This window comes from Physeter macrocephalus, chromosome 12 (genome assembly GCF_002837175.3).
Source record: "Physeter macrocephalus isolate SW-GA chromosome 12, ASM283717v5, whole genome shotgun sequence".
Taxonomy (NCBI): Eukaryota; Metazoa; Chordata; class Mammalia; order Artiodactyla; family Physeteridae; genus Physeter; species Physeter macrocephalus.
Genome location: NC_041225.1, coordinates 40565444 through 40586216, shown reverse-complemented (window position 1 = coordinate 40586216; position 20773 = coordinate 40565444). Strand labels below are relative to the sequence as shown.

The 20773-nt window shown below is 37.5% G+C and overlaps 1 long non-coding RNA gene across 1 annotated transcript in view; it reads right to left on the bottom strand.

Moving 5' to 3' along the window:
- The window catches only part of LOC114487346 (uncharacterized), a 71441-nt gene that overhangs the window by 43306 nt on the left and 7362 nt on the right, over positions 1–20773 (bottom strand). The window contains exon 2 of the long non-coding RNA XR_003682382.1: positions 18816–18905. This is a non-coding gene — a long non-coding RNA (uncharacterized lncRNA). The remainder of the gene's footprint in view (positions 1–18815; positions 18906–20773) is intronic.

The following is a 20773-nucleotide window of genomic DNA, read 5'->3' as shown; positions in this document are numbered from 1 at the left end:
TTTCAAATTTTCCATAGATATTTCACATCAAGCATCATGTAAGTTTGATGTACTTACTTTCCTTTGATATCATGCATAACTTTGGCTCTCAAATAGTTCACATTTTTAGAATTAATTTAATAATAATTTGCTGCATGTGCTTCCTGTAATATTTATAGCCAACCCTGAAGACAATAACTTTCTCACCTGAGAACTAAAGATTTTAATGGTTATGATTCCACATTAAAATCATTTTAGGACTTTCCTGGTGGCACGGTGGCTAAGAATCCATCTGCCAGTGCAGGGAACACGGGTTCAACCCCTGGTCCGGGAAGACCCCACATGCCGTGGAGCAACTAAGCCCGTGTGCCACAACTACTGAGCCTGCGCTCTAGAGCTTGTGCTCCACAAGAGAAACCACTGCAATGAGAAGCCCGCATACTGCAAAGAAGAGTAGCCCCTGCTCTCCGCAACTACAGAAAGCCCACGCACAGCAATGAAGACCCAACACAGCCAAAATAAATAAATAAATAAATAAATAAACTTTAAAATTTACAATGATTTTCAAAATGTGTCTTTGGCGGTGGAGATTCTGTTAGGTCTGGTAAAAAATCCTAGCAGCTTTCTCGTTTAACCAACAGCTCATCTGAAACCTTTTACCAAATCAAGAACGTAAGAGAACTTACAATGAAGTTTGGAGGGTAGGAGACCCAAAAATCAGCTGATAGAAAATTAAGCTTTTCTTGGATGGAGCCTGTGTAAAATATTTTGCACTTAACGTATAGAACTGCTCAGAGCAATGTCTGTGGAGTTGAATTCAAAAGCTCCAAGTGCCAGGAACAACAATTGCACTAGATCAGGTCCAGAAACATGTAATCAGACTAGAAAGAGGGATTTTCTAAAAATCTGAGTTTTCTTTTCATCTATAATATTGCTAGCAAATGGAAATGCTACTAGGTTAAGTCCTAGCACTTTTTTGGCTATAAAAGAGCCATATATACAATAAACAGGCTATTACGCATTGTCAACTCTAGATCACAGAGAAAACAGTATGGGTGCCTCCTAATGACTAGTGATCTCCTAATGAAGTACATTTGTGTATTGATAAGAAGTATTAAACTATTTCTAACCTATTAAGAATATTATTTGAATTTCATTTCTCTGTTAAACAAATATCTCTAATACTAAATAGTATGCTTCTCTCTGGGCTTATATATTGAGGAAAATTTGAATTGTACAAGTATTTGCTGATCATGTATAGAATTCAAGCACCATATTTTCAAATTAAGCTTGCTTTTATTTAAGGTTTTTCCTTTAAAAATATATTCAACCAAGCAATCTATATTTTCTTGTATTCAAGAAAATACACATAGAAACCTTTAGAAAAAGTTAACATGCACCATTTTCTTTTCCAACAAAAAAACACCTTTGAAAGGAAATAGTACGATTAGCCAAAAGCAAATTACCGAAAGGATTGATGTGTTGTAAGACTCTGGGTTTAGGAACTGTGTAGCAAAACCATGTTGTCTTCTTTAAGGGCTGCAGGGCAGAGATTAGCTGACTTCTATGTCTGGCAGCATGGTAGGTACAATCCTCTGAATGACCCTCCTGATAAACACCACTAAAATTGCTGGATAACATATTTTAAGTACTTCTTTAAAATGAATAACTGACCTGACAAAAAGGTCAGGAATCTTCAGAAGAAGAAAAAAATTGGGAATTAAATGAATACCAAAGTCAGCTAAATGAAACCATACAACTACTAGAAGAAATGTGGGTGAGTTCTGCTTTAACTTCAATGTAGTAAAAGACTTTCTAACTGTAATTCAAAATCCAGAGGCAATAAAACTGGAAGAAAATATTTGACAGGTTATCACGGACAGGTTAATATATCTAATTTTAAAGAACTTTCAAAATTTGGGAGAAAAATGACCAAAAATCCTTAGAAAAATGGGCAAAACACAGACAATTCACAAAAAGAGATCTCAAATGGCCCTAAAGCATATGGAAAGAGGTTTATCCTCATTCATAATAAGAAAAATGCAAATTAAAACTACACTGAAATGCCGTCTCTTACCCAATAGATTTGCAAAAAAATTTAAGTGTGTCTATACACTCTGCTGGTAAGGCTGTCAGAAATAGTTTTACTCATTGCTGATGGAACTGCAAAACAGGATAAATCCTATATGGTGAGGAATTTGGCAATAACAAAACTATATATATACCTATCCTTCAGCCCAGAAATCCCCCTGCTAAAAATTTACACCTCCAACAAAACAAAAATTCATATGCAAAAAGCTATTCATAGTAGCATCATTTATAATTACAAAATGTTGAAAACTACATAAGTATCCAAGCTTAGGAGATCAGTTGAATAAACTGTGCACATACACCCAATGGAGTACTATACAGCTGTAAAAAAAAAGACTGAGGGTGATCTCTCTGAACTGTTGTGGATTTATTTCTAGGAGATATTATTAAGGGGAAAAAGCAAAGTGCTATAGAGTACATGTGTTATGACATCTTTTGTGAAAGGATGAAAGGAAAATAAGAAAATATCTACTTACCATTCCAAAAAAGAAATACAGGATGGATTAACCAGAGCACAATAAACTCTGTTACCCCTTGGAGTGGGAGGAAAATATATGAGAGGGAGTGAAACTTCCTTCACTTTTGAAAGCATATCATTATCCTACATATTCAAAAAGGAAATTAAATCAATGAGAAAAGGAATTGGAGGGGGGATGTCTAAAACAAAAAGAAGCCAAAAAAAGAAAAAGAACTGAACCTCATATTTCAAATAAACATTATAAGCACACTGAAGGGGGAAAAGAAAAGAAAGAGCTAATCCATGTACCTTATGAATACAGTGTGAGACTATATGCCCTCAGAATTGGGAAGAGTTGGGTATAGGAGAGAGGGCAATGCAAATCAATCCTAAACTCTTGGCAGTAGGTTTATTTGTTGTCATGGTATGGGTGAAGCAATTCTGAAACTGTTCTAAATGTATTATAGGATTGAGCAAATGAGTAAATGTGCCAGTGTTGTTGAGAGTCAGGGTCCTCACCATGGAGGAAGAAAGTTACAAATAAGGAATGGAGGGCAAGCAAGAAAACACGCTGTGGGAATAGGTTGGAATTGGAGATATCAGTAGGAACTTATGATTTCTAAAATACATATATGTAAGTATATATGCATGTTTATATTTACATGTCTGTATATGCATGTGTGCATATACATGCATACATTTCCTAGCTCTGTCCACTGAAAGGGTCAAGAAACAAAGTTACCCCAGTAGAAAGGAGCGTACCTAGCACCCATTCCTTGGTCTCTAATACCATTCCCTACTAAAAGGAACCAGGGCTCCTTGGAGAAATAGCTGATCCCAGGGAAGGTACAAGGTAAGCCTGAAACCACTTGTTAAACCAGAAAATAATCAAGTGCTGAAAATTTTTATTGGAGCTTATTATAAGGACACTTGAGCCAGCTTGAAGGGGTCCCCACTAGCCAAATCTGGGACAATTTGAGTAACCAAATAATTAACTGCAGTTAATTCTAAACCATTAAAAAATAGAAATCTATGCATCAATTACAATAATATATAAATAAATAGACAAGGGAGAAGGGAGGTCTCTTGCTTACTATAGAATGCCAAGAACCTACTGGTAAATGTCAGCAGGGTCCTGAGTTAGAAAATCATGATTTTTAACCATCATGGTAAAGAATCATCAATGGTTGGTAAACTCAGGGAGGAAGTTTGATGAGGAATGGGATATTTGCATGGTTTTACACACAGGATACTTAACAGTTGGAAGAGATAGTAAAAATTATTATTATACTGTTATAAAATTGGGCAACACCTTGACCAAGTGATCAAAATTAATACCACCAGTGAGGGACAGATGGACACTGTGTACCTCCAGATGTGATACCCTAAAAAAGGACAAATCACTAGTGTTCTATTCTGGCTGAAATTCATAAGCTCAAATTAATCAGGAAGAAATAATAGAAAAAATACAAAATGAGGAAAGTTCTGTTTAAAAAAAAAGTGAGTGGCAGTTGGTGGAGCGGGGGGCAGTGTGTAATCTTCAAAAATGTCAACGGCATCAAACATAAGAAAGGCTATAGAGATATTCCAGATTAAGGGAGCTAAAGAGAAATGACAACAAAGCACAGTATCTGTCCCTAGACTGTATCTTGTTTTAGAGGGGTAACATGCTATAAATAATGTTATAGAGCAACTAACAAAATTGGAATATGGATGGTAGAATGAAAGTATTGTATCAACATAAACATATGAACTTGACAATTGTACTGTGGTTATATAAGAGCACAATTTTTTTTTTTAGGAATAACAAATGTTTATTCACAAATGGGTAAGTAACACATGTAAGAGAATATCCCTATTCTTAGGAAATACACTAAAGTACATAGCAGTAAAAGGGCCATGGTGCATGAACTGTAATGAATCAGGAAAAAACTATTATATAGAGAGAGAGAATGAAAAGAGAGAGAAAGAAGGAGAAGAGGAAAGAGAGTGAGAGTGCAAATGGTAAACCCAATGGTGTGAAACATTAGCAACAGGTGTACTGGGTTGGTTGTGTCCCCCAAGAATTCATGTCCTTCCCAGAACCTCAGAACCTTATTTGGAAATAGGGTTCTTACAGATGTAATTGAATTAAGATGAGGTCATACTAGAATAGGGTGGGCTCTTAATCCAATATGGCTAGTGTTCTTAAAAGACAAGAAGGAACACAGAGACAGACATACACAGGGAGAAGTCTACATAATGAAGTAGGAAGAGATTGGAGTGATGCTTCTATAAGCCAAGGAATGCCAGGGATTGCTGGAAACACCAGAAGCTAAGAGAGCATGAAACAGATTCTCCCCTAGAGCTTTCAGAAAGACTATGACCCTGTCAACAGCTTGATTTTGGACATTGAGCCTCCAGAACTATAAGAGAATAAATTTCTGTTGTTTTAAGCCACCCAGTTTATGGTAATTTGTTACAGAAATCCCAGGAAACGAATACAATAAGCAAATCTGGGTAAAGGGTGTACAGAGTATGCCTTGTACTATTTTGTTTTGTTTTTTTGTAACTTTTTGTAAGTTTGACAGTATTTTCAAATAAAAACTTTTTTAAAGGATGTGACGACAAACAAACAACAAAATGAACAACAGAACAATAGGCCTTCTAAGAATCTTATGGGTCTTGTCCCGTTGCAGTCTCACAGGGAGATTTGTGAGTGTGACTTTTGTCTAATGGAGAGGATTATAAGTTGATGCACAAAATCTTACAACAGCATTTTCAAAAGTATTTTATCAACTTAGACTGAAAATAACAGAAATAATGAAAAGAAGTCTTTGCATTCCCAAACTGCTACAGACAGGAAAGAGCCTTAGAGAACTCCTCAGCTTCAACCACATGTCATTTCTTATGGAAAAGGAAAGGGGACTCATGGGGCAGAACCAAGAGCCCAGAGAGCAAAGATCCCTGGAGAACAATCCCAGGCATAGGACTGAGCCCTAAGCAAGGAGCCTGCAACATCCCCTAGCTGAATTTCAGAATAGCTCCAGACAGGTAAGTGCTGTGTACTCTCATGTTTCCTGTTTTTGAATGGGAGGGTTTCACTCCTGTATGTTGAATGTGTAAAGAACAGAAAACTTGTCTCTTCTCTTCAGAGTCTTCAGATTAAAAGGAACGAAACTCTGACATGGATGGACCCAGAGATTATCATACTAATTGAAATAAGTCAGACAGAAAAAGACAAATATTATATATCGCTTATATGTGGAATCTTAAAAAATGATACAAATGGGGCTTCCCTGGTGGCGCAGTGGTTGAGAGTCCGCCTGCCGACGCAGGGGACACGGGTTCGTGCCCCGGTCCGGGAGGATCCCACATGCCGCGGAGCGGCTGGGCCCGTGAGCCATGGCCGCTGAGCCTGCGCGTCCGGAGCCTGTGCTCCACAACGCGAGAGGCCACAGCAGTGAGAGGCCACCGTACCACAAAAAAAAAAAAGATACAAATGAACTTATTTACAAAACAGAAATAGACTCACAGACATGGAAAACAAACTTATGGTTACCAAAGGTCGAAAGCGGGGAGAGGGATAAATTAGGAGTTTGGGATTAACAGATACACACTGCTATACAGAAAACAGATAAACAACAAGGACCTACTGTATAACACAGGGAACTATATTTAATATCTCATAATAACCTCTAATGGAAAAGAATCTGAAAAAGATTATATATATACATACACACACACATATATATCTGAATCACTTTGCAAAAAAAAAAAAAGAAAGAAAAAAGGAAAAGGAAAAAAAAGGAATGAGATTCAAGGAGTTGTACCTGAGGAATGGTACCCCACCGAGAAGCCTCATCTGCACTTGGACCTGATCAAGATGATAAGATCCTGGGCTTCAGGTTAATTCTTAAATGGATGAGACCTGGTGGCCTTCGGGACAAGGAATGAGTTTATTTTGCACATGTGAGGGATGGAAACTGTTGTAGTCATAGGCAGACTGGGGAAGAGGGTATTTTCCAAATATGGCACAATAATACTGTCATTCCACATGATCTTTTTACAATGTGACTTTGAGTCTTCTCCCATTAACAGAGGAGGTCAATAACAGGGTTGCCAGATTTAAGAAGGAAAAATACAGGAAGCCCAAATAATTTTTAGTGTGTAACCCAAATATTGCATGTGACATACTTAATACTAAAAAAAAAATGTGATTTATCTGAAATTCAAAGTTAACTGAGCATCTCATATTTTATCTGGCAACCCTAGAATTCCTCACCCTTAAATCTGGGCGACTTTATGATTATGGCAGGTATGATGCTATGTGACTTCCAAGGCTAGGTCATAAAATGAGGTACAGATGCCTGGTTCCTCTCTTGGGTCGTTTGCACTTAGAATATAGTCCCATGCTATGAGCAAGCCCAAGCAGCCTGTGGAGGGGTCACATCAAGAGGAAAAGCGGCTGCTGGCCAACAGTGCTGGCTAAGCTCCCAGACAACAGCTGGTACCAACTTGCTAGCTGTGTGGTTGTGTGAGAGCTATCTTAAAAGTGGATCTTTATTCCACCCCATAGTTGAGCCATCCCAGTTGCGCCACTAAGTTTCAGGGTTGTTTGTTACGTAACAATAAGATAACTAGAAAACTGGGGCGGGGGGGAAGAGAGAGAGAGAGGGAGAGAGAGAGAGAGAGAGAGAGAGAGACTGAGATTTTAAGGAACTGGCTCATATGACTTTTGAAGCTTTGCAAGTCCAGAATCTGCAGGGTAGGCCAGCAGGCTGGAGACCCAGAGAAAAGCTGTATTCTGAGTCCAAAGGCAAACTTCTATCAAAATTGCTTCTTGCTTGGGAGGGATCAGTCTTTGTTTTATTAAAGCTTTCAACTAACTGGATGAGGCCCACCTATGTTATGGAATGTAATCTGCTTTACTTAAAATCCACCAATTTAAATGTGAATCTCATCCAAAAAACACCTTCACAGAAACATCCACAATATTGTTTCACCAAATATCTGGGCACCATGGTTCAGTCAAGCTGACATAAAATTAGCCATCACACACATCAAAGGCTCAGAGCTCAGAATTCCAGCACTTTTCTTCTGGGCCCTGGAGAGGCCTTGATGCTTTATTATGTACAACTTCACTGGAAATGACAGAAGTACATGCTCTTTGCTGCCAAAATTTACCATTGATTGGCACTGATGCTAAGTACCTAAATTGCAACTCTGGGGGTGTAACATTCATTTGATGACAGAACAGATTTGAAAAATCCATTCAATGCCATATAGGAACTAACCCAAGCAGCAGGATTCTTTATCAGAACCTCATGAAGTATGGGCGGAAGACAAGGTATACTCTTGATAACAGGCACACGTGCTTTAAGGCTTTGACACTAATGACCAGTATCCAGAGATGAAAACAGATGTGAGGGTTAATTAGTACTTCTACTACCCTCAGTACTTCCACTTATCCCTGACCTATGGAGAATGGGGAGATGAGAACATTCAGTGCTGTTCCAAAACTGTTTCTGGAACATACCCAACAAGGGATGGACATGACAAGAGCTTCTCTTCCCACCTTGCAAAAATCCTATGGTGGGTGGAGGAGTGTCTTGCTTCAGGGAGGCCTTTCCACAGCTCTCTCTTATCTCTCCACCTTCAAGTCGTATGCTGACCCCATCCCTCCTCTTTGTTTAATCAAATCAATTTCTCCTCCTTGAAGGAAAAGGAGGGGTACTCTTTATGTTATAGACCAGAATATTTCCAGAAATCTGGGTAGAGAGTGATCAATATGTGATATCTTGCAATATATCTGTTTTTACTGGGTAAGACTCTACCTCCAATTGGGATTAGCACTAGAGAGTCAAATTCCAGATACCTGGGCCCTTACTTCCCAACTATTTCATATCCATGATACCCATATCTCACATCTAGAAGAGAATTTGACCGTATCTACAAGACCAACCTCTTCTTTCTCTAACTGGACAGTCACCCATTATCCTGAATTCCTATGATGCTTGTACATCATTTTACTCACTTATTTGATCAAAAACACAATCAAAGTTGGGTCACCTCCCTGAAGTTTGAATAAATCATTTAATCCCTTAACATCTCTGAGCTTCAGCTGCTTCTTCTGTAAGAGTAACGGTTGGAACATGGCAATTACTATGCCTGCCTCACAGACTGTTGTGACTACCAGATGAGACAAATCGGGGGAAATGCTTCAAAATTTAAAAAGCAAAGAAAATCACAGAATATAAATTATTACATTGTCAGATCTGCCTTATACTGAAAAAATTCAGAAAACAGAAATTTTGTCTGTCCTCCCTTTCAATGTCATAATTCATCCCAAGTTCAAAATTTTGAGGTCATTTTCAATATCACTCTTTTTCATTTTCTAGTCCAAAGGTCATTAAACCTTTGAAAAAATCCCCTACATTCTTCTTTCACTTTCCATCTAGGATGTTCTCAAGGCTGTCTTTAATTCTCCCCTACCCACCTCAGCCAGCAACCTCCAAATCCAATCCTTGTGACACATGACTGCCATGTTAGTCTTCTTAAGCCATTTATGTTTAGAATTCCATCCCCCTCCTCAAGAATTACCAGAATCTCCTCACTTTCCTGTAGGATAAATTTCAAAGACCTTCACTTATCTTCTCTTCCACTGCTCCTCTTTATAATCTGCCCAATCAGTAAAATCTTTCCTCATGTCTTGGTCATTCCAATGCTCATAATCTCTAATACTTTGCTTATAAACTATTTTTCTATACTGGATGATCCTTGTGAAGTCTAATGTGGTTTATGGTGCTCAGCTCAGCCATGAATCATCAGAAGAAGGAAATGTTGGTTTGTGTCTGCTCTCATAATAACGCTAGTTCCATCAACATCGCTGATGTCCAGCCTCTTTGTACATATGAATCCGGGTAAGATGCTTGATTAGGTTTATAAGTACATCTTGTCCTACAAGACTAAGCCAACAAGGGTAAAGACATTTTATTGAACAAAAAATGTCCAATGATTAAGAAAAATTAGTACTTGCAGCAATCAACCACATTCCTCTCCGTTTACATCTAAAGTTATGACCACTTAGAGCAATGGAAAAAATTTTGTGTTCTAGAACAGAAAGCAACATTTTAAAAGTATAAAGTAAACAAGGAGGAAAAATGTCAGAAAATCATCTCAAGAAGTCCGCCTCATCTTAAGAAGTTATCCACTTAAAGTATAATTTCAAAAAGTTAAAATGACTTTTAACTTGCAAATACAAAGTGAACACAAGTCAAAGATTTTATTCGGTATTTTATTTTACTCAAGCTATTAATTAGTAAGAGAAACAGTAAGATATTAAGACTAGCTTAAAGGAGAATTTGAATATATATATGTTCATATATATGTATATATATACATACATATATTTTGAATTTATATTTCTGAAATATCTTTGGAATCCTGAAATCGATTACCTAATAGATGTAAAACTGATTAATATTCTTAAGCCCAACAAGATATTAATGTTTAGGCTTCTCTTTTTTACTGAGAGAAATCAATTTTACCTCTACCAGACAAAATTCATTTGCATTACTAAGGACAATAATCATATGGACTACACTCAATTTTTTATAAATTACCCTCTACCCCTATAGAAGGCCCATAGAAAAACCAGTGAAAGAAGCACACCTGTTTTCAATTAGACAACCCCCAAGTGTACACTAGACAATATCCAGCACTACACTGAAAGGACATACATCAATCTCTTACCCATTTCCATGTCTGGGACAATGTTTCCTGATGATTCCCAAGTAAGCAACACTCCACAGAGAAGTATAATAGAGAAAAAGAAAGCAGGGGTGGTCTGTAGTTAGATCAGCCAAGGCCACAAAATGGAAAAAGACGAAGGGCAAATTAAAGCTGATGCCCCAATAAAGCACCATGGGTGGGCAGAGGTGACATCTTGACTTTCAATCCGCTGCTTCTAGGACCTTTGTTACTGTCACTAAGACCTTGCAAACAACCCAGCCTCCTATTTGCAACTCCCTAAAAACTTCCCAACTCAGTCAGACAATAGGGAGTGCTATACCACAGGCCAAGATGTGGTGGAGATCTTGAGCTGATTCTGATCAGTTCAAACTAAACCTAAGTCACAAGTCTTTGGTCTCACTCACCAGGATGCTGCCTTCCTTCAGGAGGATTATGGATGTCCTAGGACACCAAGTAAGAGGTAGTCCCATACAGAGTGGTTGGGTACATTCCAATCAAAAGCTCTGAAAATAAGGTCATAACTCCTCCTGCTGAGGGGTCATGAGTGGCAAGTTGACCACTGCTAGGGAGTTTCTTATTAGGCAGCTAAACCCAAGGGCAGGTAGTAAAGCTTCTCAACCCAGGGGATGCTCAAAAGGAGAGACAGCCTGTGGACACTGGTCTAACTCCTTTATGGCTCATGGGTAGTAAATACTTTAGTTGCTTGCTCAAGCGGGACATGGAATGGTCTCCAGATGCCATCTGTCTTCCTTTCCCCATGGTCCATCCCAGTTCCACCAAGCTCTCCCCTAATTGGTTGTATTCCCCTTTCTCTCGCAACCCTCCCAGTCTAAAGAATGTCTCCAAGCTTCCTCTTATCAAAGTCTTCCAATCTATAGTCCAGTCACTTGAGTTTCTCCCCTTTCACTGAGGCTTAGAGTTTTGAAACACAAAAACAAGGATGGCTTTCTTTCTGTCTTCTGCTGTGTCTTTCCTACCCTGATGCAGGGAATGTGGAGAGCCCATTTGACTGGGTGAGAGAAGGGCCAGAAGGACACGATAGGAACAAAACTGAATCAGGTACTATTTCAACAGCATCGTACCACAAACATCGTCTCAAAAGCATGGAGTGGATTTGAGACACCAGTGACCCAGCCAAGATGACTGGCAACATAGCTTACACCATCCACAGCTGCACTCAGAGTCAATGCTTCTCTTTCACAATGCTGTCTATTCATTCATTCATTCAAAGATGTTAATGTTTTGAAATTTTGTTTTGTTAACTACTTTGTCCAAGTAAAGGAAGCATGATGCATGAAATACCAAATAAAAATAAAGGAAAAAATTACTTTGGAGGCGAGTATAATATTTAGAGTCAACCTAGGTCAGAAACCATACCGGGTGAGAGAGTTTCTGAGTTCACATTGTCATCTGAACTGAGAAAACGCTTGTGAAGAACAAAGGAAAATGGAACTAACTGAAGTGCCCTGAACCGTGCAATACAATCAATGGTGATAGAAACAAACTTCCATCTCTATGCAGGTAGAATCGGATATGGAAAATCCATATACCTCTGAATTGAGCACCTACTGTAGGAAAGGTGTTTTCCTGTTAAAGCCATAAGTAAAAGTAAGGTGAGACATCAAAGCAAGAAGATTTCTGTGAGAATAAAAGCTACTTTTTTCAGGAGAAAATCAGTTGGTAAATGGAGTTGGGGTGTGGGAGGGACTTAACGTGTTGGAATCTCATTCACAAGAGCTTGGAAAGCTGGTGAAGAAGTTGTGATGAAAACTGTCATCCTCCCAAAACTTATTATTTATGCTATGGCTCATGGATGCTCTGGCAAATTCGATTTTAAAAAACTGTGAATTTCTTCTCCATAAAAATGCGTAAACACACAACTTTTAAATGTTTTACTTCATTGAAAATTGATTTGTTCGATAACCTGGTATCGATATTGCATAGTGCAAAGAATATTGAATGGGCTCTGCCACTGACATAGGTGAGTTCATGTAACCTCTGTGGGTCATATGTAAAATGAGAGGGTTGGACTAAATTACCTCTATGTGCCCTTCTAGAACTAACATCATACATGTTTGTAATTGAAGAGAAATTCCATATTCCTTAACGAAGGATCTTGCATCGAAAGCAGGCACTCTTGGGGAAAAGGGTGTCTTCCCCCGCTCACTCTTTCCTCTTGAGTTCTCCCTTACTCTTAAGGTATCTGGTTGACTTTTGTAGTTACCATCATGCTGACTTCAGAAGGACTCTGCATATCCTCATGCCCAAGATGGACACAGGCCCTTGCCTTGGTCTCCTGAATAATGCCTAGATGCACCTGAAACATTTAAAATGGAAATACACACAGAGAGTAGCACACATCTAGAATAAATTGACTCATAAGCTATGACTTACTCATGCTCACTTTGTGATCTGCTGCAGGGGTCCCACTCAGTCTACATCCTCATGGGCCTCCAGGGATAAAAAGGCAAACTTGAACACTCCTCACCTGAAGGTGTCCTTATAGAAACCTAGACTCCTCATAGTTCAGGCTCAGAGAGGGTGAGAAAGGCTCAGTTATTTCTCTTATACACTGAGTTCCCCCTTACAGTGGTTCTGGCCTCTCATCTATATGACAGAAACCAAGAATGATCTTTTGAGACCTGAAACCATAAAACATCTAGAAGAAAGCATAGGCAGTATACTGTTTGACATCGGTCTTAGCAAAATTTTTTTGGATATGTCTCCTCAGGCAAGGGAAACAAAAGCAAAAATAAACAAATGGGACTATATCAAACTAAAAAGCTTTTGCACAGTGAAGGAAACTATCGACAAAATGAAAAAGGCTGCCTACTGAATGGAAGAAGATATTCTCAACTGATATATCTAATAAGGGGTTAATAGCAAAAATATACAAAGAACTCATACACTCAACATTAAAAAAAACAACCAACTTGATTTAAAAATGGGCTGAGGACTTGAATAGACATTTTTCCAAAGAAGACATACAGATGGCCAATAGGCACATGAAAATATGCTCAACATTACTAATCATCAAGGAAATGCAAATCAAAACCACAATGAGATATCAGTTCACACCTGTCAGAATGGCTATTATCAAAAAGACAACAAATAACAAGTGTTGGCCAGTATGTGGAGAAAAGGGAACCCTCAGGCACTGTTTGTGGGAATGTAAATTGTTCAGCAGCTATGGAAAACAGTATGGAGATTCCTCAAAAAGTTAAAAATAGAACTACTATATGGGGACATCCCTGGTGGCACAATGGTTAAGAATCCATCTGCCAATGCAGGGGACATGGGTTCGATCCCTGATCCAGGAAGATCCCACATGCCACGGAGCAACTAAGCCCGTGTGCCACAACTACTGAGCCTGCGCTCTAGAGCCCGTGAGCCAAAACTACTAAGTCTGTGTGCCACAATGACTGTAGCCCACCTGTGGCTAGCCCAGCCTAGCACCTGTGGTCTGCAACAAGAGAAGCCACTGCAATGAGAAGCCTGTGCACCACAACGAAGAGTAGCCCCCGCTCGCCACAACTAGAGAAAGCCCATGTGCAGCAACGAAGACCCAACACAGCCAAAAAAGAATAATTAATTAATTGATTTTTTTTAAAAGGGAAAAATGTCTTAAAAAAAAAAAAAAGAACTACCATATGATGCAGCAATTCTACTCCTGGTTATTAATCCAAAGAAAACAAAAACACTAATTTGAAAAGCTATATGTACCTCTATGTCCATTGCAGCATTATTTACAATAACCAAGATATGGAAGCAATCTAAATGCCCATAAATAAATGAATGGATAAAGAAGATGGAGTACATACTTACAATGGAATACTACTCAGCTATAAAAAAAGAATTACATCTTGCCATTTGAAACAAAGTGGATGGACCTAGAGGGTATTGCACTAAGTGAAATAAGTCAGACAGAGAAAGATAAATACTTTGTGATTTCACTTATATGTGGAATCTAGAAAACAAAACAAAGGAACAAACATAACTAAATACAAACATAGTCATAGATACAAAGTACAGACTGGTGGTTGCCAGAGGGAGGGGGTGTGGGAGAAGAGAAAGAGGTATAAACTTCCAGTCACAAATGAGTCACAGTATGAAATGTACAGTGTGGGGGAATATAGTCAATAATTAGGTAATTTCTTTGTATAGTGACAGATGGTAAAAAAAAAAAAAAAAAAAGGCAGAAAAGAAATGAATGACCTTTTGGAAGACCTCACCCTCACCACCACCACCAATTCAAGAGTCATGCTCTGGCGGGATTCCGTTTGATCCTTCTATTAGGACACAACACAGTAACCCCAGCTCTCCTACTGGGAAATAACACAGGAAAGATATATATGAAAATAGACCAATATTATACACTTTGGTAATTGCTGTAAGGCAGATGTATCAGTCAAGATTAGAGTTGGTGCACGTAACAGAAAACCTAAATAGGGCCAGGTTAAAACACAATAAATAAACCTCTGTCTCTCATGTGAAGAGTTCAGAGGTACATAGTCCAAGGCTGTTAAGGCAACCTCACAGTGTCAATCTTAGATTTCTCCTTCTTTCTGCCCCACCATCTCTACCACACGGTATTTCTTCAAGGGAGCCTTGTGGTCCAAGATGAACGCTGGAGCTCCAGCCAATACATCCACATTTCAGGCAGTATGTAAAGATAAAAAAGGCCAGTTCCAGTTTTCGCCTTTTGAGAGGATTTCTTAGAAGTCCCACTCAGCATCTACTTGTATTTCATTGGCAAGAGATTGATCACTCGGCCAAAAGAAGTTTAGGAATTGGGCACACTGCCAACTCCAAATAAAATCAGGAATCTCTTAGGAATGGAAGCGGGGAGAAAGGATATTGGATTTGCTGTAAATTAGCCGTCTTTACTTCAGCAGGTGTGTACAAATACAGTGGGAACTCGGTAGGATGCCTGAGGCAGGGTAGGAAAGGCTTCACTGAAAAGGTTTAGAATTTGAGTTAAAACAAAAGGAACAAAAGGAATTAATTAGCTTCCCCAGTAGGTGAAGAACATCCCAGGCCACACAAATAGGATGTGTAAAGACAAAGGGATCAGAATATAGCCTGTAGGGAAACTCTAGAAAGTTTAGACTCCTGGAAGGTGGAGATGAGGCCAGAATGGCAGATTAGGACCAGATCGTGAAGACCTTATTATGCTGGATAGAGTGTGGGTTTCAGCTTTTAGGTAAGAGGGAGCCAAGAAGCAATATTAAGCATGGGAGTGACACAGTCATGTTCACAACTCAAAGATCATTCAGCACTCACGTTAGGGTATGTCCATTAATGAGTGGTGCAAGGGGAATTCTGTCACATCCTAAATGGTTCACCCCAATAGAGTCACTAAGAGATGTTAAGAACATCTCTAGTGCTGGGAGAAAAAGGAAGGAGGAGCAAGGCAAACAACTGGGCTAAAATCACTTTCCAAGACTTCCTTCCAAAGACACACACACACACACACACACACACACACACACACACACGCAACACACTACAGACAAACCCAATATAAACACATTCCAAATCTGCAGAAGTTTACAGGGAATCCTGGGGCTCAGATGAACATAAAGGAGGGAAAAAATTAAGAGATGGATAAAAATGTAACACTTAATTCTGATCTATTCTTTTGTTCTGTCTTTTATAGATCAGTCTCCCCCACCACCACTTAAATCCTATCTCACTCTTAACATAATGGAGAGCCAATTTTTTAATCAAAAGCCATTTTTAGGATCAAAGAGAAACATATTTCTAGGCGGATAGTATGTTAGTTATATCTTGTAACATCATATGGTAAGGGGTATTCAACTAAAATTAGAGATGATATTCACTGAAATTCTCAAAAAAATCAAATGCCTCCAAATCCAGAGGGGGAAATTGAATCTTTTTTCTTCCAGGATATTTTTCTCAAGTACCAGCGGAAGTGCTAATGAGAGACAGGCCTCCTTGCCATTCAGTGACAAATGTAATAGGTTACATGAAACCACAGAAAATGAGTCTATTTAAAAATGTCAGATACAACACTAAAGGAAAACTAGATCTTGTATTTTTTCCTCTTGATCATGGTCTAATAGAGACAATTCAGAAATGATTTCTTCTGAACTTGGTGATATTCATGATTGAAATAGTGTTGCTAATGATAACAATGTGTAGAATTATTATATGGAAAGTACTAATAATGCAAATCATATGGTCTGTAGTTGCAGTTCCCCTGCAGATTATTTTTTCCTAGGCATATTTGATTACTCAGAGATTAGCATACTAAAACTCAGATTTGTACTAACATATAGAGAATCGGGGTTTATAAGAACAAAATTAGACAATTAACCAAATTCTCACTTATGCCAGCTTTGCCATGTAAAATAATGACAATGTAAGGCAGGGGGCACTGAACCAAAAACATTATATTCAAATATTTTTGACATCTTACATTTTTGCTTAGATCTATCAATAAATATTTAATATTCTACGAGACATTACAATATTTGAAAAATTATATAAGCACTTGATAAATCAAAGGCACAACTCTTAATTTATTGTGTTAAAAATAAGATGCATATTTTGGAATCTTTAAATATTGCCTGACTTCTTAACTATGTTTTCAAGAAAAAAATAGAGTATTTTCTTTTCCCTGTTTAGAATTTTTAAAACTATCTTCATATCCCATACTGTTTATATATCTGATGGTTATAGAAGACCATTTTTTTCCTTCTATAAGAGAGATCATTTATAAAGATATATTATATCACTATGATTACAGGTCATTTCCACTGGTTTTAAGGAGTAATAAAATGAGAATTTAAAAATTGCAAAAAGTAGAGGCAGTGTCCTTTTTCATATTAGTGAACTTCTATAACCATGTCCCAAAGCTGATAGGTATAGAGCAATGGGATTTTCTCCAAGAAACAAACCTGTAATGGAGGAAATTTTGACCAAAGGCTTGGCATCAGACAAATCATGACTATGACCACAAATGTGTCATAAAAGCAAAGACACAACTATAAATTTTGATAAAATTTAATTAGCAAAAATTACATCTTAAGTTCCGTAAAATATACTTATACAATATTTGTTCAAAAGATGTTACTATGCCATATTTGAGTAGGCATGATATATTATATGTATATATAATATAGTAAAGGTATATATAATATAGTATATAAAGGTACATATAAAAGAATATATATACATAAATATATTCAATATATGCTGTGTCAGACAGTTTTGCCAGCTGATGATGCAATAATAAAAAAACTCAGAAATCTCAGCAGTTTACAACAACAAAGATTTAGTTCTTTCTCCCATTACACATCCTTCACTGGTTGCTTCCACCTCTATTTCATGTCTTCCTCATTCTGGGACCCTGGATAAATGAACAACCCCAATCTGGGACATACTGATCTTGGGGCAGAGAGATAAGAGGAATGACAGAATCCCACAAGGGTAGAAACCCTCAATGGACCATCTGTTAACATTTCATTGTCCAAAACAAGCCACAAGTTTGATACCAATGGGACACAAAATACAATCTCTCAGTGGGAAGGGCAGAAAATTATTGGAAATAACTTTATTGCTTAAGAGACTTCCTGGAAACATGTTTATCCAAACAATGGACTATTCAGCTCTCTTCTTCACAGGACAGTAGATCTCTCAACTGGGCAAATCTGCTTGCTTATCAAATTACTTTACCCATCAGTACATCAGAAATATGGGATAGAAGCAAAGCAAAGCTCAGAAGAAAATTCATAGCTGGAAAGTTTATATTTACAAACAAGTCTCAAGGTAGGAAAAAAAGAATGTCAAGGAAAGCAGAAGGGAAGAATCATAAAAAGTATTCAATAATGAATTTGAAAAGAAAAAACATAAAACTATTACATAAATCCAAGAGCTGCTTCTTCCAAAAAAAACCCGTAGAAATATATAAACACAAACCATTAGGTCATCTGATCAAGTGGGGAAATGAGAGATAGCACAAAAGTACAAAAGTTGAAAATGATGATGGAATAACCACAAACACAGAGAAAACTGAAAGATTCATAAGTGACTACTTTGTTCAACTCTAAGCAAATAAATACGAGAGCCTGAATTAAAAGGGTGATTTTTAGAGAAAATATAAATTATTGATAGTTCTAATACTATTTAAATTGTTCCAGAGCATAGAAAATAAAAAGAATGAAAACTTCTAAATTCTTTTTATAAAACTAGTGTAATACTGGTAACAAAACCCCTAAAAGTCACAAATTAATCCCACTTAAGAATATCAACATATAATTCTACATAAAATATTAGCCAATAGAATATAGCAGCATATTAACATACCATTTTATTATTATTTATATTTTTGACAAGACCCCCCAAAATAGTACCCTTCATCTGGATTCTGAAAAAACTGAGAAATAAGACCCTAGGCTTATTTATGCTTACAGAACACCTGGAGGCCTAAATATCATCTTGATTTCTGATAAAGGCTATATTAGGGCCCATAGCTAACATGCATATCAAAAGGGCTTGCAAAGTGAACCCCAGAATTAAACAGACTTACCCACTCAGTCAGAGGCAATCTTCTACAGGGGTGGAGAGTTGCTTAGGTTATATCATGGAAGAGCAAAGACCTCCTACTCCCTATGGGATGCTAGCTCCCAGAAGAAGAAAACAGAAATCAGTTAAGCATGAATAGTTTATTCTTCCAAAAGTTACATTATCAGGCAAGTCACTCCACTTTCCCTTGGCAGAGTGCAGAGGGGCTTGAGAGAGGCCAGGACTGTTAAACAAATTGAGGTCCTTCATTTTGAAAAGAAACATTGTGAGTGAAAATTATATTCCAGCTTGTTGGTTTTGTTGGTTTTTAAAAATTCATTTGGTTTGACCATTAGCCTATGGTCTATATCCATCAAGAGAGAGAACCATTAGGATAGTATTGCTCCCACCCTCAGGAGGCTATTCTACCAATAACTGCTCTTTAGATGTCCTTCTAGGACCACTGATGGACAAGATAGATTTTGCCTCCAGAAGGCTATCAACTTGCTTAAGAGTACATTATTTAATAAATCCAAGGCCATGCTATGATTCATGCTCAAAGCTAAAACTTTATTTTATCTACATTTTATTTTCCATTTTAAATTTTGTCCTTGCTACACTCTCTAAAATAGACCATCAGAGGCTCTGCAATGAGAGTAAATGACAATATTAATATACTCCAGTGGTAAAATTCAAACACTTACTGTTGTCCTAGAAGCCCCAGATTGGAACCATGAGGACACAGTCAGCTAGATCCATTTTAGAGAAACTGAATATGAGATGGATATTTAAAAATATCCATCTCATTTTAAATAATATTTAAAAATATTAAAGAGCTATTGCTAATTTAGTGCAGTGTAATAGTGGTATTATTGCTCTTTCTTTGAAACTCCTTATCTGTTAGAGATTCATACTGAAGTATTTAAGGTTAATAGTGTCTGGAATTTGCTTTTAAATGTTCCATCAAAACAAATAAACAACAACAAAAGACAGTCGTATGAACATAATGTAGATGTAATAAATGTAAGACTACAGATATGTTTAAGGTATCTTGAAAGCCAAGTAGTCTAATTCTGCCTAGGAAAGTAAGGACAGTGATATTTGAGTGTTGAAAGCTGTGTAGGAATTTTCTGGGCTAATGGGGTAGGGTTACCGGGGAATAGAATAGCATTCCAGGCAGAGGACATGAGATATGTAAGGTCATGAAGGTTTGGAAAGTATGTTGAAATGGACATGAAGGAGCACAGGGCAATTCTTCAGTAGAAGCTCTGAACAACCTTAGTGAAAATATTTGAGGTAAAAGCATTATTCGTCTTATTCTCCAGGACAGAGCATATCGTGGGTCACAAATCAAGCCTTGGTAAATTTAAGAAATTTGAAATTGTATCAAGTATCTTTTCTGACAATACCTAGAAACAAATGACAATGAAAACACGATGACCCAAACCTATGGGATGCAGCAAAAGCAGTTCTAAGGGGGAATTTTATAGCAATACAACCCTACCTCAAGAAACAAGAAACTTCTCAAATAAACGACCTAAGCTTACACCTAAAGCAATTAGAGAAAGAAGATTAAAAAAACCCAAAGTTAGCAGAAGGAAAGAAATCATAAAGATCAGATCAGAAATAAATGAAAAAGAAATCAAGGAAACAATAGCAAAGATCAATAAAACTAAAAGCTGGTTCTTTGAGAAGATAAACAAAATTGATAAACCATTAGCCAGACACATCAAGGAAAAAAGGAAGAGGACTCAAATCAGTAGAATTAGAAATGAAAAGAGAGAAGTAACAACTGACACTGCATAAATACAAAGGATCACGAGAGATTAATACAAGCAACCATATGCCAATAAAATGGACAACCTGGAAGAAATAGACAAATTCTTAGAAAAGCACAACCTTCTGAGACTGAACCAGGAAGAAACAGAAAATATAAACGGACCAATCACAAGCACTGAAATTGAGACTGTGATTAAAAATCTT